The sequence below is a fragment of the Pseudorca crassidens genome, chromosome 18, assembly GCF_039906515.1.
Source record: "Pseudorca crassidens isolate mPseCra1 chromosome 18, mPseCra1.hap1, whole genome shotgun sequence".
NCBI lineage: Eukaryota > Metazoa > Chordata > Mammalia > Artiodactyla > Delphinidae > Pseudorca > Pseudorca crassidens.
In genome coordinates this window covers 66225685-66248936 of record NC_090313.1, presented here as the reverse complement: position 1 = coordinate 66248936, position 23252 = coordinate 66225685, and the positions used below count along the sequence as shown (strand labels likewise).

The window sequence follows — 23252 nt, the reverse complement described above, 5'->3', positions numbered from 1 at the left end:
GGTCAGGTTCAAGCTGTTTAGGTGGAGCAATCCGTCCTACCTTAAGGCAGTGTGGCTGATTGACAAGAACAGTGAGAGGACCAGACCTGGGTTTACATCCTTGCTCTGCCACTTCCTGGGTATTGGGACCTTCAACAGGTAATTAACATTTCTGAAACTCGCTTTCCTTTTTTGTATAATATAGGTAACATCTTCTATCTATAAGACGGATGTGAAAAGATGGAAGTCTACTGAGTTATAGGATGTCATCAAGTGATTCTATTCTCCCTTCTCTTTTTATATTGAAGTCTTGAAAATGGTTGTTTTTTTAAACTCATTTGCATAGTTACTGATTTGTAATACGTACTTTGCTTTTAAAAATATATTGACCAAGTACATTCTTCTATACTGATCAAGTTGCATATTCCATTTACTGGGTGCTGAAGGGGCAGTGATAGCCATAGTGCTGATTAATGGACATTGTGACTCATGGTACATGTTTAAAGATGGACAGTAATTGCTTGCATAAAACTGGAAAATATGCATAAAATTCCCGATGGACCATGGAACTTACGTTTAAATGTGCATGTATAATATACACCTGTGTTAAACATGCAGACACATACATATTCCTGTGGCCTTCATCTACGTCTATGAAGACTCATGTGTCCTTCATTTCCTTAACAAATCTTCATTTCCTTTTATACATCATGGAAATCAAAATTCTCCATCTTCCAAGTTATGTAGACTCTTTTGACAGGAGGGTAATACCATCCAAAGCAAGAGATAGATTCTGTGAGCCTTAAGAAAATAGACCCAATGAATTGAACTAGAGACAAAAATCTGAGACCTTGAAGGTAATTTGTGTTAATGATATAGTTTGCAATAGATGAATTAAACATTTAATCTGTATGTTCCCATTTTGAAATGTTTCTATTGACATCACTCCCTTGGCAAACACCCATTTTCTCTCAATAGTTAGAATTTATCAACTACAGCATCAGTAAAAAGAGCCAAACACATGTGGCCATCAAAAATGCCTCCTCACTGTTATTCAACTATAAATAATAATCTATAAAATTATATGGTATCATTCAGTAATTGCTATGGGCTGAATGTTTGCGTCCCCCTGCCCAAATTCTTATGTTGAAATTCTAATGTCCAACGTGAGAGTGTTAGGGTCTTTGGAAGGTGTGTATGTCATGAGGATGGAGCCTTCATGAATGGGATTAGTGCCTTTATAAAAGAGACGCCCCAGATCTCCCTAGTCCCTTCCCCTATGTGAAGACCCAGTGAGAAGATGACCATTTATGACCTGGGGAGCAGGCCTTCACCAAACATAGACCTGACCACACAAGCACCCTCACTTCAGACTTCCAGCCTCCAGAACAGTGAGAGATAAATTTCTGTTGTTTATAAGCTACCCAGTCTACCGTGTTTTGTTATAATGGCCAGAATGGACTAAAACAGTAACAGTCATAGTCATTATTATTATGGTTTTTAACTTGACCTCCATCTCTACAGCTTTTATTTTCACTGTCTTGAGTTCCAAAGAAACACAGCTAGAAACACAGATTCATATAAAATGGATTTACTAAGAGAATGCAACTGAGAGGTGCTTCTTCACCGGCCTCTCATACTTCTGTATGTTTTATGAGCACAGGTACTGTCTGCCTTTGTTCTGAGCTATCTTTTCAAGGTTATTTATATAACAAAGGTTATTTATATAACAAGGTTATTTATATTGGAAGCTAGAGATAGTGTCTCCCTCGACAGTAAAAGATTGGTTTGTTTATCGTGTAGTAAATTAAAGATAACATCTCCTTCCAGGACAAAGGAACTGATTCCATATACTGTTCTTAGAGCTGAACGTATACTTGGTAATGATGCTTTTCATGCTTATACTATGAATGCTCACAAGTGCCACAGCAGATTCTCCTGATAGCAGAAAGCCGCACGTGGACACATTCTGGTGCACTGGGGACCTCACAACTAATGATTCCCTTGAGCTACAGATCTTTGCAGCTAGTGATTTTGATGATTTGAGTCTCTGGCCAAGGAATGTAGCCTCCACTTGGAGATGACCTTTAGTCTTCTGGACTTGTTGCCTCTCTGATAGAACAGCTAAGTCCACCCCTTTTGAACAGCTATCAGCCTGCTACTGGGATCTTGTCAAAACTGAACACCGAACCAATGGAGGTCTTGTGATTCTCTGCCTACTCTTCTAATTTGAGGTAAGACAACACGGGACTCAGTGACTGACAAGGTGGAAAGGGTTAAGCAAGTCTCACTTTCAAATGAAAATGCAGAATGCAGCCAGCCTGACGCCAGGCGATCCCTTCAAAGCAAGGACTAGGCTCAATTATTCCATCTGAACTAGGAACCCAAGGCCTGCCAGGAGGCCACTTCGTACTGCCAACAACAAATTAAACAACACTTTCTTTCCAGGCGTGCCATCGATGCCCTTAGGATTGTATTTACATGGAAAGTGGATATTAACATTCCTCCCTCCCAGAAAATACAGTGATTTATGTTTATTCGTAAGAGATCTCTAAGTGTTTAGAAGACATCACGAATTGATGGTATGGCCCTCAGAAAAGAAAAGAGATCTTTCTAAATTAAGACTGCCCTTTGTTATTCAGGAGAGCTTTTCAGAGGGAAAACTAAGTCATGATTTATGTGTGCCTGAAAGTGTTATTCGTTCAACAGGAGTCATCCAGCTAGAAAAGGCAGGACAAAATTTGTCCCTGACTGTAGCGAAAGGGATAGGATTGATGGCATCGCCTTGGTCCTTGGAGTACTGAGATCACTTTTTAAAAGATGCATGAAACATCATCAGTGTTTTTTGGAGAACTATGGGGAAGAGAAGAAATGCTCAAAGCACATGACCACATACGGTTTTAATTTTCCCAAAGAAGAAAGTAGATTATTTTGCTCTTAATAGCAATCTTGAGGAAAATTGTAAAATTAATGTCTTAGAAATAATGATCTGTGAGGCAATCTTCAGAAGAAGAAATGGTGATCGCCAAGCCAGCATGTGTTAATTTAAAATGTTGTATAAAATTATTACATTTTCTTTCTCTGAAAGGATTACTAGACCGGCACAACAGAAAGTGAAACATGTGATGATTCTGGAATTCAGCAAGCCATTTGACATGACATCCAGTGGACATGCTGGGGAAATTGGGGCTGGGTAAGTTTATAACTGAGTATATTCAAAACTGATTTATCAGTGGTTGCTAGGGACTTCCCTGGTGTTCCAGTGGTTAAGACTCCACGCTTCCAATGTAGGGGACGCAGGTTCGATCCCTGGTTGGGGCACTAAGATCCCACATACCCCATGGTGTGGTCAAAAACAAAACACAAGTTGTTGCTAAACGTACCGATTGATTTCCTTGGCCTCATCTGGCTCATGATTTTAAGCAATAGGATGCTTATAAAATTGGTGGTGACATGAAGCTGTGAGAGGTGAAATATGTGTTGAATGACAGAATATGGTCCAAAAAGGATCCCTTAGGCCACACTTTGTATTTAGGGTGGATAGATGTAAGGTCAGGAACTTGAATCCAAATATAAAATTGATGAGACCGGGCTTAACAGGAGTATGTGTGAAAAGCGTTTTTAAAACTCTTTAGATCAAAGTTGAGAACAAGTTCAGAATGAGGCAGCAGTGCAATGGAACTTTCCGAAAGTCTACTAGGCTATTATCATAAAAGTGTTATAGATCAAAGAGAGAATGGCATTGGTTAGATATATTTGGAATATCAAGTTTATCTCACCCCCAGTAATTTCATAACACCCACTCAAATGGGATATCTCCTCAGAAATTTTAGAAACAAGAGTCTTCACAAATCAATGGAGAACTCCAAAGACGAGAGAAATTCCAAAGTGAAGGAATGTATCTTGGCAATCTCCTTGATAAATGATGATGGTTTGAGGATCTGGAATGTCATCGTCAAAGACCAGTTGTTGATATGCTAGGATGAGATCAAATTTCACAAAGACCTGCTCGCTCCCCCGCTTCCCCGCCCCCTGCCTGTGAAATCCACAGAAAGTTGCTGACCTGACTGCAAGCAGTGCAAAGGGTAGGGACTGTGTAAGCGCTTCACAGACAGTGCACTTGAACTCATTATGACCTCCTTTTCCATTTGGCACTATTGGTGCGTTCGCAAAAGACTCGAGAACATAGTTATGTTTACTCCTTTGCAAAATTTTCCTTTTTTTTTGTTTTTTCCACCTCTCAGAGCGATTATTCTCAAAGCCAGATCCATAGACCATTTGTTCTTCAAGAACATGAAACTGGATCTGTGGTCAAACAAGTGAGCGCACTTAGTTGGAATTTTTTATTTTTAAATTGAAGTTTCACTTGTTATCAAGTAACAAAAACACAATGTTTAAAAATCAGGTGCTTCTACAGGCTTAAACAAAAATAGGCAAAAAAAAAAAAAAAAAAAGGCATATCTCATCTTATTTTTCCTCATACCCAATACCCTTTACATGAGACCCGATTTTTATTATTTTTCACATCTCTAGAAGCTTTTAGGAACTTTTTGTTCCCTGAACTTCGAAACTTCGTGTTGTTGTGCTAAACTGTGTGTGTTCCCAACTAATACACATTCTACTTTACAGCTTCCAGTATTTTGATGCCGTCTCTTGTTTGCTCTTTACTTCTTTCCTATTTCCTGTTTTCTTTGTCCTTGTGGCTTCTTTTTTAAAAATCCCTCTAACTGACATTTTATCAGCAGTTAATGACAGAGCAGATATAAGTATATGTGTGTTTAATCCACTAGGTTTTCTCAATGTTTTCTTTACTGTAGGACTTCTAAGAACCTAAAATATACTCAAATTCTTTTTAAATATCTGCGAAGGGGATATCCTGTACGGTATTTTTACATTAGTCGATGTTGCTGCGGTAACAAACAACCCTTGAATTTCAGCAGTTTACATACAACAAAGATCTATTTTTTATGATACATGTCACTATTTGCAGGTCATCATGGCTCTGATCCACATGGCTACTCATTCCAGGACTCAGGCTGAAAGAACAGCCCTGACCTAGAACATGCTATTCTTGTAGGAGATATGACAGCAAGAAGGCTGGTGGAAACTTCCAAGGCATCTTAGAACTTCTGCTTGGAAGTTCATATTCCATTGGCCAAAACATGCCACACGCTGAGCCCAAAGGCTGTAGGGCAAGGGACATCTATCTCTCCGACAGAAGGCACTGTGCCTCACACGGTGATTGGCAGGGATGCAAGATTCTCTTACAAGGAAGGGGAGAGTAGAAAACTGAGCACAAGAGTATCTAGCAATGATCACAAACGTGTTTGACCATGGAACCCCTTTTTTTTTAAATAATGGCTCCTAACATTTCATAGCATTCATGTTTCAGGGAACATGATTTGGGAAAATGTTTTCTATGAGCACGAAGTATATTGATAACTAAGTAGAGTGATGTCATGGGAAAAATCTCAGAGTTTGAAAGCCAATCTTCATTCCAAACAATGGGTCTATCACTTGCTTAATTATGTGCCTTTGGGAAAGTTAATCTCTCTGAGGGTCTTTCCTTATTTGTAAAATGGGCATAATAACACACATTCTTCAGGATTAGATATAATGTATGTAAAGGGTCTAGCATGTCATACTCTGCCATTAATAAATATTTACTGAATGAATGAATGAATAGATGAATGAATTAATAAATCAATAAAAGATATTAAGTAAAATGGTGTAATGGCTCAGTTCAGTTGACTTTGGGCTCTTCAATGTATCAGAAGCCTAAAATGGGAGTGCCATTATTTGGGTCACCTGTTGATGGATCATAGTAATTAGACTATTTCAGTGGTGTGAATGCTTTTAACACAATCTTTTCCCAAGAAAACTTTGCATTGTTCTTCTTGCCAAATTTATATCTTAAATTTATATTTTATATCTTATAAAATTTATATCTTATCTTGAATCTGCAAGCAGAATATAAGTATAGACAGTTTCCTGCATAATCAGAAGGAAGTACGTCTAAACTGATCCAAAGATAACCAGGGGGCAGGCATTTCCTGTGTTCCTGTGTCACACCATGGGCAAGTGTTCTCAGCTATATGCTGTGGACATTTAGATGGTCTTTCTTCAATTCTGAGCCAATTTGTGAAACATGTTTACTAAGTTTTGGTTCATTTTTGGGGACAGTTGTAAATAATAAATTTCCCCCATCAAGAGATAGCTTGGGTGGGCTTCCCTGGTGGCGCAGTTGTTGAGAGTCCGCCTGCCAATGCAGGGGACACAGGTTCGTGCCCCGGTCCAGGAAGATCCCACATGCCACGGAGCGGCTTGGCCCCGTGAGCCATGGCCGCTGAGCCTGCGCCTCCGGAGCCTGTGCTCCGCAAAGGGAGAGGCCACAGCAGTGAGAGGCCCGTGTACCGCAAAAAAAAAAGAGAGAGATAGCTTTGGAGAAGTTCAGCATGAAGTCCAGATACAGAGATATATCCCATAATATAACACCTAAAAAGTTCTTTTGCCTCAATAAAAATATCAAATGAGAAGGACAATCCTGTAACTAAATGAAATACAATCTAGGATGAAATAAGAACTAAAACAAAACAAAAAAACAAACAAAAAATCACTAAGTACCAGTATAGAGACAGACAGTTTGGCTGCAGAATATAATTAGAATTGCCTTTCCAAACTCACTGATTCTTTTTATCAGATGTTTGACTCTGAATAATTACCAGTCATGTTGGTGAGAAACGTACCTTTAATTACTCCAGAAGTCTTTCAAATGCCCCAGTTTTTGGTTTTGTTTTGTTTTCAATTAATTAATTTATTATTATTATTATTTTTGGCTGCATTGGGTCTTCACTGCTGCACATGGGCTTTCTCTTGTTGCCACGAGCGGAGGTTACTCTTTGCTGCGGTGTGTGTGCTTCTCATTGCCGTGGCTTCTCTTGTGGTGGAGCACGGGCTCCAGGCACATGGGCTTCAGTAGTTGTGGCGCACGGGCCTAGTTGCTCTGCGGCATGTGGGATCTTCCCGGACCAGGGCTCGAACCCGTGTCCCCTGCATTGGCAGGCGGATTCTTAACCACTGCACCACCAGGCTAGTCCCAAACGCCCCAGTTTTAAATGGTGAACCAATGGTGAGAAATTGTGTTGTGGGAAAACTTTGCACTTCACAAATTGTCACCAACACAGCATCTGGTTGAGAACTTTCTATTCTGTTTTCTTCCAGACAGAACGAGAGCCTTTGCTCTGCATGGCTTGCAGAAAGATGACTAACTCCACATTCATCCAGATGCCCTGTGTGGTTACTTACAGTACAAGGTGTGCTAGGGCTCTCTGGAATAAATCACATTCATTTGCTAAGGAGTAGTTCCCCTCCCAAACTCATTCTTATTATGATTAAGATTTCCTTGCGTGGGGGGAGGGAAGGGTGGTCACAGAGACAGTAAGTGTTGGATAAAAGTATTGCTTTATTGAGGCAGAATTGTTCTGGCCTAACTTCACAAATCATGGAGGCATGCCGCCCAGAAACTCAAAAGGATTGAGAAATGATGATGTTTAATCACACGTTCCTTAGTTCATGTATATAATAGGTCCTTCCACCTTAAATGATTTGAAATAGAAAAAAACTTTGAATGGGGTTTGCACTTATGAAAGATTTTCAAAGTGCTCTGTATCACTCCATAGGGAAAAAACTGGTAGCCGTGATATGAAAATATTCCCCGAAAATCCAATTCCAAAGCGATCTTGTTCTCCCAAATTGCCTCTGAAAGCTCTTCTATAATGGATGAAAACGATGCAGAGTGATCCACTAAACTTACAGGCAGAAGAACTGGCTTTTTGAAAAAGAATAAGTGAGGGAAACTTTGCAGACTTTGAGAACACAGGAAGGTGTTTTTCAGGGCAAGCTATGTGATATTGTAAAATAGAGGTTCCACTGGTGAATTGCGCAGGGATGCGGCAGTTTTCAAAGCTCTGTGAGTACAGTCAATTGAATCTATTAGAATACTCCTTGAAGTCCATTTGGAGACTCCATCCTCCTGTCATTGCCTGACTAATCCTTCATTGCACCGTTTTGTCAAATGGAAAAAATAATCTGAGTTTACATTGAAGCAAAGGGGCTGGAAAGACTTAGGTGGGAAATAATGGTTTGTAGCTTATCCTTCATCAGAGGACCTCAAATGCTTTTCTACATGATCTTTTTTTTTTCATCTTTCCCCGAGTTCTTGCCTGGATTAAGATAATAGGTACTTAATAGTTATGGAACTAGTGGTCCAGGCTTGACCTAGTATCTGATGAGGAGGAAACAGTTAGCACACAGTGGAATGAAGATCAAATTACAATGCCTTTTGTAAGAATAGAAACAACCTTTGTTTTATGATAAACCTGTTTCCATTACTGTATTTCGTCTCCCTCTACATTCATGAAAACGATTTATAAGGGCTAAAAATTGCAAGTGTAAATGTTCAGAGGACCTCAATGCCCACTGATGTTCAGAGTCCTGAAGAGAGATTGTCTTGTGCTTCTTCAGATGCCCATCTAAATGTCTCAGAGAGAAAATTACCCAAAAATTATAAACTTTAAATCTCTCCCCTAATAAAGGAACTCTTTGGATCAGGGGTGATTATCCACCCAAATTTAGGCTTATGTACAATTTGGTTTTAATATATATCTCAAGCGCCACATCTTTTCTTAAGCCATGTGTCCAAAACTTTAACAAAGGAATATTCTTTGGAGGTAAGCTTTGGACTTACGCTCAGTGTAGAATGTAGCACCAGGACCATATTCGCAAAAGCACAGAGTTACATTTGAGAAACCGAATGTGCAAATGGACTATGGCTGGGTCATATGTAAAAAAAGAACTCTGCCCCAGAACCTGCCCCAGAAACCAGCCCCCTTATCTACAATCAACAGCCCAGGAAGCCAGCCTGCTAGGCGTAAGACTTACAGGAGGCCCGACTGCCATCACCAGTAACAATCCAGGAAGCTGAACAATAACTTCTGTAACATTCAACCCCAAAGGGCCAAGACCTAATTAGTAATTGAGTTTTTCTAACTTTTGTTCCCACTTCCAACTTCAGACCAACTAGAGAAAGCCAATATGCAATCACATAGAATGTCCTGCTTCTGTTAACCCGCCTACGGCTTCCCCATGACAACAGCGCCCACTCAGGACATACCTGAACCTTCCTTTCAGTCCACAGTAAAGCTTTTCCACTCCTCTGCCTGCTTTTGAGTACCTGCCAAATGCAAGTAATGACGGCTGACTCCTTTGTAGCAAGCTCTGAATAAATAAGCTTTGCTTTTCTCATTTGGTTGGTCTTTATTTCCACACTTCTAACTTCAAAGAGGCGTATGACAACTTGGTCAAGATGTCTGCGGCTACTGAATGTGGTAAGAATGAGAAAGTCAAAGGAAGATTGAAGTGTTTTACTGCAGAAATTATCAAATATTTAGAGCTGACAATGCAAGAACTAAAGAACTAGCACTGCTTTTCCGATGATTTGCTTTTCACTCACAAGCCTGATTGAACCAGGTCAGGATAACAGGGCATTGTCTAGAAGAGACGAAGTTGTTAGATTTAAAACAGCAACACGTGTACGCCATGCGAGACAGGCAACTGTAGCTGACAGTTTCCTCCAGGAATGTACAATTAAAAAGAAATCTGTTGCCAGAACAGAACAGCTGGAATGTGAACATAAGAGTTTTAAATTTCATCCTTAGGCCTGTGATATTAGTAAACCAGGAAAGTGACAGGCTTCTCTGTCTATTTTATATTGAACTGCCCAAACAGGATTAAAGAACTGAGGTTATAATAATAAAAAGATAAGACAAATGAAAATCAAAGGATGTTCAAAACAATGATTATATGAGTCTAATAATCTGAATGTATTTCTTTCACCAAGAAGCCTGTGATTAGCTGCTGTATTCTAGGATGAGAGGCCACAGTGAAAAGTCTATCACTGTACAATACTTCAGGGAAGAAAGACATGAGATTATTTTACTTTGGATCGAAATAATTACATTCACTCCCAGTTATTAAGTAGGATGAATTAATTATTGAAATCCGTTTGTCTATTGCCAGTTATAAAGGCCCACTCTGTGCCAGCAATGTGGTGTGAGCTGGAGCTGGAAATGGGCGTGAAAATAAATACTTATAGATACAACACGATATGTACAAGTGTCCATGTGACAACGCTTGTCAGCTCTCAATATGTGGTTTGGTTGCTCCATGACTGAACGGCTGCAGAACAGAGCGTAAGAGGATGAGAGAGACCTCCCAACTGCACCGGGTCAAGGAGTCTTTGTTAGTGAAGTACCGTAAGGCTGCATTTGTACTGCTGCCTTTTCATGAAAGTGGCCCCAACCCACCCTTTTTTGGGAGTTCGGGCATATGCTGCTTTGATTTCTGATCCCTACCTTGCAGTTGAAACAAACCCTGATAGCCCATCAACAGCTAATTGTACCAGGTGCCTGTGCCACGAGCTGAAGCATCCGTATGCCAGTCGGGCACCAGGTGAACCACCTCTGAGTCCCTGTACTCTGTACTCATCTTCTCTTGCTGCCATAATAACTTACCACAGCTTAAGACAACAGCCATTTATTATCTCACAGTTTCGGTAGGCAGAAGTCCCAGAGCAGTGGGACTCAGAGGGCTTCCTGCATGAATCTCACTGCACTGAAATTAAGATGTCAGCAGGGCCACATGCCAAGTCCCTGTTTCTTAACTGGCTGTGGGCTGGAGCAACCCTGGCGAGTACGACCGCCTAATTTCCCAACTTCATGGTCCCTTTCCTCCATGGTCAAAGCCGCCAGCAAACACAGGTCAAGTCCTTCCCCTGCTTCCGCATCTTTTCTCCTTCCTCTTCCTCTGGTGCATCTTTGCCACTACTGCCTCCCTCTTCCACTTTTAAAAGCCCACGTGATTACATTGGGCCCACCTGATAATCTAGGATAATATATTTTAAGATCTGTAAACTTCATCTCATTTGCAAAGTCCCTTTTGCCCTGTGGGGTAATGTATATGAAATTTCCAGGGATTAGGGCATGGACATCTTAGGGGGACCATTATTCTGCCTACCACCCTCCCCTGAAACCTCCACAATATAGTTGTCCCACACCTGTATAGAGAGGCAGCAAGCCAATGACATGAAAGCCTTTCTTTTAGATGAACCAAGATAAAGTACTTTCTTAAAGTTCTGGTTGTCATCTAAAAAAGGCAAAGCTGTTTTTCCAGTTTACTGTGAAGCTCCTATATACATTCCATTTAGGGAAGAAATGAAACCTTGGGTGATGTTGGCTTCTATTCACAGTCCTGTATATCTTTGCAAAAGTTCTCCAGTAATTCTGAGCCTATCTGTAATCTAAGCTTATATCTACTTCTAGCAGGCTCAATGGATAGACTGATACAATATAAAAGGTCACATTTGAGCTGTGTCTTAAAAAGAAAGTAGGAAGTTTGGGGGTGGAATAACATTATTGAGGCCCTTTATACGTTAAGAACTATGATATATATATCCCTTGAACAACACGGATTGAATTACACAGGTCCACCTACATGTGAATTTTTTTCAATAGTAAATACTACAGTACTACCCCATCATTTGTTGGTTGAACCCGAGGGTACCGTGGATATGCTGGAACTCCGTATACAGAGGGCTGACTATAAGTTATATGCGAATTTTCGAATTCACACATATGATTATGGAAGCCAGCAAGTCCCAAATCTGCAGGGTGTGCCAACAGGCTTGAGACCCAGGGAAGAACCAACATTGCAGTTCAGATGTGCAAATCAGTTAGCAAAATTCCTTTTGGCCAAGTATTTGGGGACTGTGGCCCAGCCAAGCGGACACATAACATTTTAACCGTATCAGGCAAGTTATCAACTATTTGTATTTCATCGATATCAAGGGTCCCCTCATACTTGTGTTTTGTGATTGTTTTTTGATGGGTGTTCGGTGAAGAGGGGGGAGCTCACAATATCCAATTAAACTTCTTCATAGCATTCTGGAAAAAAGAAGTCCATTTTTTTACTCTAAAATTTCCAGGTGAATCTAGCATTAAAATTTAAAAAGAAAAAGAAAAATTATAAAAGTACTATAAGAAAACATGGGTGAATTTTTATATATTATTAACAATGTTATATAATACCTCCTAAGTCCCCAAAGGTTGACAACTCTGACTATATTAAAAAAGAAAAGACAAAAGTTGAGAAAAAACTTTCAATACATATGTCTAACAAAAGTCTAATTTCCTTAATGTCCTCAGAACTATAAACCAGGAAGAAAAAGTCAATAATTACATAGAAAATTGTGCAAAAATCTTGACCAGTCTTCAGCAAACTAAGAAAGCTTCAACTTAAATCCTTCTAAGAAGAGAACATTTTTCGCATATCAAAGTAACCAAAATCAAAGTTTGATGAGACATTGCATGTGGAGGAAATGTGAAACAGAACGAATGCATTGCTGCTCTGAGTGTATATTGTTACAGCTTTATGGAGGTCAACTTGAAAATATCCAATAAAGTGCAAAACGCATATTGCTTTGACTCAGCAGTTCTATTGCTTGGAAGTTATCCTATATATAGTGTCTCACATGTTCACAAAGACATATGCAGAAGAGTATTTATTACAGCAACTGCTTGCAAGAGCAAAATGTTTAAAAACAACATAATGTACGTTAATAAATATTTGTTAAGTCAACTACAGTCCACCCACACAATAAAATACTAGCAGATGTTTTTAAAAGCCATCTCTATATGGACTAAAATGGGGTCATTTCTAAAATACAGTAACAAGTGAAAAAAGCAAGATGTAGAAAAGTACATACAGTATGCTTCTGTGTATGTAAATTAAAGGGGGGATAAAATATACGGTATAGGTCTGTAGAAGGACGCTCAAAACTCTGGATAAAGCAATGAGAAACCAAGGACTGTGGGACAAAATGGGAGGAAAACAGCTTCTCACTACTGCATATTACTTCATACCTTTTAAAACTGTGCACCATGTGTATACATCACCTCTTCTAAATGAATAAATAAATTCAAGGTGATTGGAAATTCTATGGGCAGAGAATTTACAAAATCAAATTGTTTACAAAAGAAATGTTATTATAGCAACAGGAGCCACTGATGATAAGATTGTCTATTCTGTTCATAGCATTCTTGGATAGCTAAAGACTGCATATAAGAAGTCTTCATATGCATATATGTGTATATATATTTGATATAAAAAACTTGAAGAAAGAGGGTCAAGCCAGACATTGCAATTTCTGGACCAAGAAGTATGGGAATGATTTATGATTCATTTTTTCAACAATGAACTGAACACAATTATATGTCAAGCAATAGGAACGATAATATAACGAAGAAAAAAATCCTTATTTCCTGCACTCAAGCCACTTAAAACTTAATAGACTAATGGGTCCAAGATAACAAGAAAGACAAAAAAATTAATGAGAAGCACGGTTTAAAATAACTTGAGGTGGCTCAACTAACACTAAAAGGTTATTGTAGAGAAGTCTTTCAGAAATTAAAATCTTGACCCTCTCTGACTTTCAAGACCTTAGTACTCACTGGTAAAGAACCAACTCTTCCAATTTCAAGTGAAGTTCCCAGCTACGACCAATGGCTCTCGCTACCCATGATCACCCACGTAGTTTCCATTTCCCTTAGCTGGGAATATTCTGTGCTGACTTAGCACATAACATGGATGTGCAGCTGTCAAACAGCCAGCAACTCAGCCCCAGGGGCCAGGAGGTCTTGTCAGGCTGCAGTATGGGGGAATGGATTCTATAAATAGTGCGCAAAATGCTTCAGGAAATACTTTGTAATCACTATCAGGAACATCTCCGTAGCTCCAAAGGATTAAAGAAAGCAACAATTGACTAAAGATATTCTGATATGTAATGCAAATATGGAGAACGTTCCACACATTCTAGTTTATCTTTATGTATAATCCACCCTTTTCCAGGATTTTTAATTTGGTAGAGAAAAAAAAAAAGCTCTAAAAACAATGCTTCCAAATGTACATTTTTGGGGGCACCTTCTACATTGACTTACACTTTCCACTGACTTACATATATTCTGTTTACAGTTGACACTTAGTAAAAACTTCAACTTTGGTTTAAAACTGGATAGTAAGAAAGTGCCGTCAACACTTCATTTAAAAGTTGAGGTTCTTTTCCAAAAGCTCAAAGAAGATTCAAACACAATCATCTCAGACGTGTAGATAAGGGATCGGCAATGTGTGTCTTGGGAGCCATGTCTAGCCCACAGCCTGACTTTGTAAATAAAGTTCTTCTGGAACATAGCCACCATCAGTTGCTTACATGTTGCCCGTGGTGGCTTTCACACTGTAACAGCCAAGTGGAGTAGTTGCTTTAGAGACCATATGACCAAAGCCTGAGATATTTACTGTCTGGTCCTTTTCAGAAAAAGTGTGCTGACCCCTGATTGAGACTCATGGAGTTAGAGCCTGAAATAGCCAGAAGAAATTGGCTATGGGACTGCATCAGCGATAATTAAGATTCTCACTCCGATAATAGCTAGGACTCTGAAGCTAGAGAGGCTTGGGTTTCAATCCTTGGTCTATCATGCTTTTGCATATTAATCAAGTTACTTGTTCGCTTGGTTCATATTTTCTCATCTGTAATACAAGGGTAATAACACACATGGTGCAAGATTATTGTGAGAATTATAAAGAGATGCCATTTATAATAACCATGGGGCAAGGTAAAGAAGCCAATGGATAAGAATCCAACTATCTCGGACTTCCCTGGTGGCGCAGTGGTTAAGAATCCACCTGCCAATGCAGGAGACACGGGTCCGATCCCGGGTCCGGGAAGATCTCACATGCCACGGAGCCACTAAGCCCATACACCACAACTACTGAGCCTGCGCTCTACAGCCCAAGAGCCACAACTACTGAAGCCTGTGTGCCTAAAGCCTGTGCTCTGCAACAAGAGAAGCCACCGCAATGAGAAGACCAACCACAGCAATGAAGAGTAGCCCCTGCTCACCGCAACTAGAGAAAGCCCGTGTGCAGCAACGAAGACCCAACGCAGCCAATAAATAAATATAAAATTTTAAAAATAAATAAATTTTTAAAAAAAAGAATCCAACTATGTCAAAGAATGCACCTTTCTGTGTGTTCAAGAATTTATTGGGGGCTTCCCTGGTGGCGCAGTGGTTGAGAATCCTCCTGCCAATGCAGTGGACACGTGTTCGAGCCCTGGTCCAGGAAGATCCCACATGCCGCGGAGCAACTAAGCCCGTGCGCCACAACTACTGAGCCCGCGTGCCACAACTACTGAAGCTGGTGCACCTACAGCCAGTGTCCCACAAGAGAAGCCACTGCAATGAGAAGACCATGCACAGCAACGAAGAGTAGCCCCAGCTCACCGCAACTAGAGAAAGCCCGTGTGCAGCAATGAAGACCCAACGTAGCGAATAAATAAATAAATTTATTAAAAAAAAATAATCTATTGGGCTTAAGACAACAAGCATTTTATTACATCACAGTTTTGTGGTTAAGAGAGTCAGGCAGAGCTTAGCTGAGTGATTCCATTGTTCCACACGGGATTGACTGGATGGGCTGGTCTGGAGGTTTCAGATAGCTTCACTCCCACGTGACTTGGTAGGGTAGCTAAAAAGGCTGGGCTCAGGTCGGACTGCCTACTGGAAAACTTACATGTGGCCTATCTACCCTGGCAGTCCCAGTGTGGGTGGACTTCTTAGAGGGCAGCTCAGGGCTACAGAGAGTATGTTCCAGAGACAAAAGCCGAAACAGCAAGACTTCTTATGACCCAGCCTGGGGAGTCACAGAGTGTCACTCCTCTAAGGCCAGACTTTACTGGGAGGACTCATGGAGAATTTACGGCCATCATTAATCTACCATGCCCTATTTTATATACATAAAATAATTTCACTAAAATCTACCACCAAAGCAACAAGAATCGGATTCAACCAAAGAACTGGGGGATTTAGGGTTGCATGACGCTGGTTTACATTAATTTGCCAATTTTCTACAAAGGTTTTGGCAGCATTGAAACACAACCTGTCCGTTCTAACAACCAAAGAGGTTGGCATTCTCAATACCCTTATTTTTATTTTCTAGAATTTACCAGATAGCTGAGCTACCGTGTTTTCGTTACGCTTATAAAATGAGCAAAAGAAAGGTGTTTTCCTCTTCCCAAGGAAATAAGTACAGTGTACCTGAAAATATGAAGGATTTTAGCCATATTTGAGAAGTATTTTGAGCAATTTGAAATGAAAAGTGGTAGCCATCTACTATCTTTTTTCCTTCCTTGAATGTGGAAATGTAATTTGTACTTAATTTTCAAATCCATTTTTATTCCAGATGTATTGGGAGAGGAAAAAACCCGTGATGGTGAGGAATTCAGTAATATATCATTGAGCAGATCCAAGTGGGTGGTTCTTCCAAGAAATGCAGTGAAACTAAATCAGAAAAGTGAAGATCAGTCCATGGGCTGAACAGATGTTAGACTCACAGTAGACACACATGCCCCAGAGCTTAGCTGAGGCAGAAACTCTGTGGAACCAGGTAACAGTTTTACTTTTGGTGTTTTCTCACAAACTGTGAAAACTTTAAGAAGGGTGATGGGAGGGACGATCTGAAGTTTTATGTGAAAAAGAGTATCATTCTCCAAATGAGAAAAATAACTGAAACCTATTCTGGAAATTCTCCTTTTGTGCAAATTTATAGGAAACTGTATTTGTAAAATGTACTTTTCTTCTTAAAATATCACTCTCTGATACATAAAAGAATGAATTTTTCAAATAGCGTTTATTGTATTTATGTCACTTTAGTGGGCATGGCTGAGTAGCTGGACGGGAGAATGGCCAGTAAAATCCTTGGGGTACATTAGGCCTAGAATCACGCTCAGTTATTTTAACCCCTAGTGTTTCACTTGAGAAAAATCAGGCCATCTCAGGTCATCCATGGACATTTTAAGGTCAGAAGCATTGTTTTCATTTCCAAAGAATGCTTCCCAAAAGAACATCCGTTAATCAGATCAGCAATGAACACTTTTCAGTTTAAATAAAACAAGTTCTTCCATTTTTTTTCTTTAGTAATCTTAAGAAAGAAAGATTAAGAAAACTCATGCACACTAAAATCACTAAAATGTTAACCATTTGTAATTTAATATTATTATTTAAACATTTAAACCATAAAAATTGTTGAGTTTATCATTTAAGATATAATAAAATAAACTGGAAACCACCTTTTGCTTTTTTAAAAAAATATATAGGCTCTTCAACTAGAAATGTTTTGGTTCTGAGGTTGGCTCCCGGAGGGAAGATCTAAATGTGGCACACAATGTGTACCTTCACGCTGAAAAATGCCATTCGTGAAAGCTGAAATACCCAGGCACGGGCTGTGGCTTCTTAGAAAGGAACCAGCGTTCAAGAATCCCATCCATTGCTAATCACCCCCATAGTTATAGTACATAGCGGTTTACAAAATGTTTTCACATAAATTGCCTCATTTGATCCTCCCAAGCCTGTGAGGTAGGTTTTACTAGACCCATTCTATCGTTAAAGACGCTGAGACTCTGAAAAAAATAAAGCCTTTTTTTTTTTCCATTTTCCCCCAAATCCTTGACCAGTCTCAAGCTAAGTCAGGACTCTGAATTACATGCTTTCCGCCACACCCTCCTCCTACCCTCCACCCTTCTCACCAGGATTCCCTATTCTGGTCACACTAATTTTCTTCCTGTCACCCATGCAACCTGTTCTCTCACCAGTTTGCTTGTTTGCTTTGTGTTGTTTGTTTAAATGCTGCTTCTCTTGTCCGAATACCTTTAACCCAGAAAGACTGCCCTGAACACTGTCAGCCCACATCTCTCTTACCCTTTTACAGTAACCCCCCATCACTTAATATCTGTGATGCACCCCATGGCATTTGCTTGTGTCGTTTCCCCTTCCTTCCCTAATATTTTCAAGTCTTAGGCATCCAAGTGGCACATGAACACCTTGAGGGTAGGGGCCATACCACTTCTTTACTCTCCTTCCCCCAAGTGTCAAGCACAGTTCTGTGTCCAGAGTAGGAGAGTACTTATTACTCAAATGAACAATTTGAAAGTCTCTTTTCTTGAGCCAGGTGCCTGGGTCTCATTCCTCCGAAGCCTGAAATGCCCTCTCTGCTTCCACTTTCCTTACTCCGAATTATCCTGCAGATCACATGTCACCCTCTTTGTGAAGCTGTCCTGACTCATCAGGGAAACCTTAGTCACTGTCTCCCAGCATTTGTCACCCTCAAAGGTGATTATTTGCATGTCTGTCTCTCCCAACAAACAACCTGGAACGTACACGCAGCGATCGGTACCAGCCTCGGTTTTCAAATACCTCCTGTATGTTTCTGTAATTGTTAATAGAAGGAATTCTTAACCCCAATTTGATTGTAAACTCCTTTAAAGAATACGGCTTGGTAGATATCTGTGGAGTGAATGCAGTCTTTGGAAAAACATTAGCTCTAAAGCAGTGAAATCATCTCCAATGAAATGCACTCATTCATTCCTGAAAGGAATAAAATTACCCCACAAAGCCTTTTTGAAAATCACGCAAACATTTTCAGAGGAAGTTGGTATATTTATCTGAATTTTTTGTCATAAACAAAACATTATATTCACTACGCACTTGGCATAATCCTGTTGGAAGAAAACTGATGGCGAGCAAAGGTAGCTGTCACGTAAATCACTTTTACAAAGAAAATGTCTGATGCAAATATTTCTCACGACTCGAGGATAAGCATATTAATGTGCTCCATAAAGATTTCATCTAATTTCTAAAATATATGGAATTTGGCTTTCCATAGCATATTTTACAACCCAGATAATGAAAAGTAATGAGCTGAATATAGTCTATTATATCAAAGTGAATAGGATGATCATTATTCATTCTGAACACTAGAATCTATTTTCATTACAGCTTAGTGAATTTAGTCTCTTTTAATAATATCTTAGTGAATTGTGTGCTATGAAAATGTATTTCATGAAAATGTAGAGTTCTTGATCAGGAATGGCAATACTACATAATACAAGACTAGCCTTATATAGGAATGAACATAAGAACGAGAGCTCAGACTGCAGTATCGGGATCACCTGGGAAACTTGTTAAATATACAGATGCTCTGGCCTCGGCACCAGAAATCTGCATCAACCTCTGTACTTTTAATAAAAGTGATAGTGATTCACCCCAAAATTTGGGAACAAGTAGACTAGGGGGATAAACTCAGGGATGTGCTGAAATCAGCTCCTACTGGCTTTCTCATCTCTACCCAACTCTGCACTCCCTGGTGACACACTGCTAACTAAGCCAGCCAATGGGGGCAGTATTTACACCATGGAAATTGGCAACTACTATGTTGTTAAACATTTACCAGCACTCTACTCAATAAGAAATCAAAGCCTTGCTCTCTCTTTGTAAGAGAACTTTTTGGATAAACTTTGGTCCTGTTGAAATTGTCTGATAAACAATTTTGTTATGGATTGAGGAAGAGGTTTAGTAGAAACTCAAAGTTCCCAAGTTGTTAAATTAGGTATTTTTCCTTAATGAAGTGAAAATTAAAAGGCTCAAGGAAGTGAGTTAACAGTCATTTTAAAAGCAAGGAAAAACGAAAATTTCTTGAGATGGTGAATTTTTTTAAGGATTTATGGCCCAGGTTTTACCCTGCATAAGGTGACAGGGAAGGTGTAAAGTGGGGTGACCTGCAAATCTGCATTGCCAATGTTCTCATGTTTAACCAGGTTCAACTGCCCTGTTGTTTTCCCACTGCAAGCCAACTCTGACTCAGATATGGGGACTTGACTGGGAGGATTACATAGTGTACACTCAGCTATGGGGACTTGACTGGGAGGATTACATAGTGTACACTCTCCCACTTCTCCTGGACAGGTGGTAGGCATTTATGCTCACATGATTGCCTAAAAATAAACCAGAACTTGACAGGGACAATGCTAATTTAATATTTTATCAAATAACACAGGAAACTCAGAGATTTGGCTTTCAGATTTGAATTCTTTCTCCACTCCTGCATCACACATGAATTTTGGAAGGCTTGGGTCAGCAAGGAGTCCCATGACTCTGAGACATATTCATGCTGTAGAGGGTTGTGTGCAATGTCTCAGAGGGGGAAAGCTACAGTTTTGAAGGAGAAAAAAACCTATCTTGCAGCTTCACTCACTGATGTAAATTGAGTGATAAAAGCTTTTTAAAAAATAACTGGCAGAGTGTAATAGGTCTGGATTCACAAGAGAATTACAAAGGATCAGGTGTTTAAGAATAATAAATATACCAAAAGCTGTCTTCGGGATGAGCCTGCAATCTAAACGCTTTGTGGCATCATGTATATTGACTGCCTGTGCCAGCTTTCCTGGTACAGTTATGATTTTTGTAAATTTCTAGTTTCTCCAGTAAAACATTTCCATTACTGACTAACTAAATGGGATTAATGTATAGCTCATAAAGATTAAATGACTCCACAAATCAAAAAAGAAAAAATCCTTTAGCCAGATGATATGTCCCAGTTTGAGATTTGGAGAATATTATCACCATGTTTATAGAATTCATGATAAGATAGATTCCTTATAGCTAGATATTTGCCCAGAAGTAGACTCTGTGTTTTGAAATTAAGAGCACACACACAGACACTCCCAGCATCTTAGTTTAAGTAGAAGGCTTATTTCTCGGCCCCTGCCCTCCCCTGAATCAGACCCTCTTACCTCTCTTAAGGCAGGAAGTCTGTTGAATTAGACAAAGGTCAGCAGCTTCAAGTGTCACAAGGAGAGTAATCGATGCTTCTTGGGCTATAGGTGGATCTATGGAACTAAATAAAAAAAGGAAAAGACAGAGGTAAATAATAAAATCATTCTGGGAGAATGAGTGTTTTCCTAAATGCTTAACTTACTGCCATTTTCCCCAAATTTGTTCCTCCTTAATAAGAGTCATTCCATGTAGGGGTGGGTCTCTTAGGAGAGGGGATATGGGACCTGAGGACGTATAGCTAGGAACAAGCTTATTGTGAGGACTGGAGACTGAACTCTGGCTGGCGCCTGCCTGAACGGTGCAGCTACGTGGTACCTAAATTCACAGGTGCCAGTGAATATCCCACACAGAAATTGCTCCCCTACATCTGATTTTCCCTGAGAAACACTGCACAATGTTTCACTGTTTTCCTCCTGAGATGGCCAAGTAGTGGGTCACATTAGGCCCCGATAGTCATGAGTCAATCTCGCCCACCCCCAAGGAACATTTTGAGTTATCATGTTTTAAAGGAAATAACATTCCTAACTTAGACATTCAAAAGATGTATCTGGAAAAGGGACAGGAAAAGATCAAGGAATAAAAAGTGGTCTGTATTAACAGTTTCTAAAGTATAATCTATTTTGGGAAAATGTGTTTTATACCCTCTCATTTTAAATAATATTGCACTTGGACGTAATAAAGCTTCTGAGATATCCTGCAGTTAAAACAAATATTCTTAGATTTGTTTTCCTTTCTTTTTCGTGTTAAAGTAAAATTGTGTTAAAATACACACAGCATAAACTTTACCATTTTAACCATGTACAGTTCAATGGTATTAAATACATTCACATTGCTGTGCAGCCTTCACCACCCTCAATCCCCATAACTCTTTTCATCTTGGAAAACTGAAACTCTATACCTATTAAACAATAACTCCCCATTTCCCCCTCCATCAGCCCCTGGCAACCACCATTCTACTTTGTCTTTATAATTTTGACCACCCTAGGTACCTCATATAACTGGACTGGATTATTTCACTTAGCACAATGTCCTTGAGGTTCATCTATAGAACACGTGTAAGAACTTCCTTTTCGTGGCTGAATAATATTCCATTGTACATATAGCCCACATTTTATTTTATCCATTCATCAGTCAATGGACACATGTGTTGCTTCCATGTTTTAGCTATTACGAAAAAAGCTGCTATGAACATGGGTGCACAAATATCTCTTTAAGACTTTGCTTTCAGTCCTTTTAGGTATATGCCCAGAGCAGATAGATTTGTTTTTAATTCAACATTTCCCAAGCTTTTCAATTATAGATCCCTGTTTAGATGGAACCCCTATTAACCCATGTTCTGTAGCCCATTAGTTGGAATATCAGTCAGATATGGTGCTTTCTTCAGAACAAAACAAAACAAAACAAAACAACCTTAAAGAAGCTCCTTCCCTTGTATAGAGCTTCATACACAAGGGTGTTTCACCAGACCAACCCACTTCTGAACTAATCAGCTGCTTAGTGAGAGCTGGGCCCCAGGCAGAGAAGTGGACCCTTGAGGTGACCAGAGCAAAGCATTCCTGCTCAGAAGGGAAGGAAGCCAGGCCTCCACTTCTAGAGCTCAATGGTTTGCACTCCAGGGATGGTACTTCTGCTTAGGTCCCAAATGTCACTCTGACAATTCATAATTAAAGTCATCGACTTCCTTTTCTGGGGAGGTTTTACTATCCACCACATGTGCTCTATCTTTAGGGTGCATTTGTTATTGAATTATAATTTATAACTTTTTCTGGCCAAATTATTTCTAAAAAATAAATCCTCAAATCCCTTGCAGTCATACGCACAACGTGTGGATGCCGAGACGCTCAGTAATAAAAGGAAAGCTGCTAACGTAGACGTACCCATATATTCTAAAGGCGCAGAGGGACCGTAACCTCGATTCTGCAGGCAGTGGGGTGTGCTGACCTCCATGGCTCACTCACCGGGGTTTCTAGAGTCAGATGTTACTTACAGCCAGCAAGCAGATCTCTTTCACTCCTTCTGTATCCTGAGATTCTGATTCTAAGTTCCCTGGTATTTAAGATGAGCTTTTCCCAGTGCCTCTTCTGTGTCTACCCAGCAAATGCCAAGCAAAAGAAACTTAGGAAAGGGGAGGGGTAGAAACTTTGTGTTGCAGCTCAGCAGGGAGCTCTGGGAAGGGGAGCACAGACGTCACAATAGCAAGAACTGGGACTTCCCTGGCAGTCCAGTGGTTAACACTCCACGCTTCCACTGTAGGGGACGCGGGTTCGACCAGGGGAACTAAGATCCCACATCCCTACCTGCCAAGCAGCACGGCCAAAAAAACCCCCAAGAACTGAGCATTGAAGGAAACTCGCATTCCTTGGGGCTGGTCCAAAGGGGATCTGGTGTTCATGAAAAGGGAGCCCTTTGGGAGTTGTCAGGGCTTTAGTGGGAAGGGCGGGCTCCCGGGCTCCCGCCCACACTGCTGGCATGTCACCCTGTAACTGTACGGGACAC

The 23252-nt window shown here is 40.0% G+C and overlaps 1 long non-coding RNA gene across 1 annotated transcript in view; it reads right to left on the bottom strand.

Moving 5' to 3' along the window:
* LOC137211161 (uncharacterized) overlaps positions 1–20827 on the bottom strand; it is a 42526-nt gene extending 21699 nt beyond the window's left edge. The window contains exon 1 of the long non-coding RNA XR_010936929.1: positions 20714–20827. This is a non-coding gene — a long non-coding RNA (uncharacterized lncRNA). The remainder of the gene's footprint in view (positions 1–20713) is intronic.
* Positions 20828–23252: the final 2425 nt, after the last annotated feature.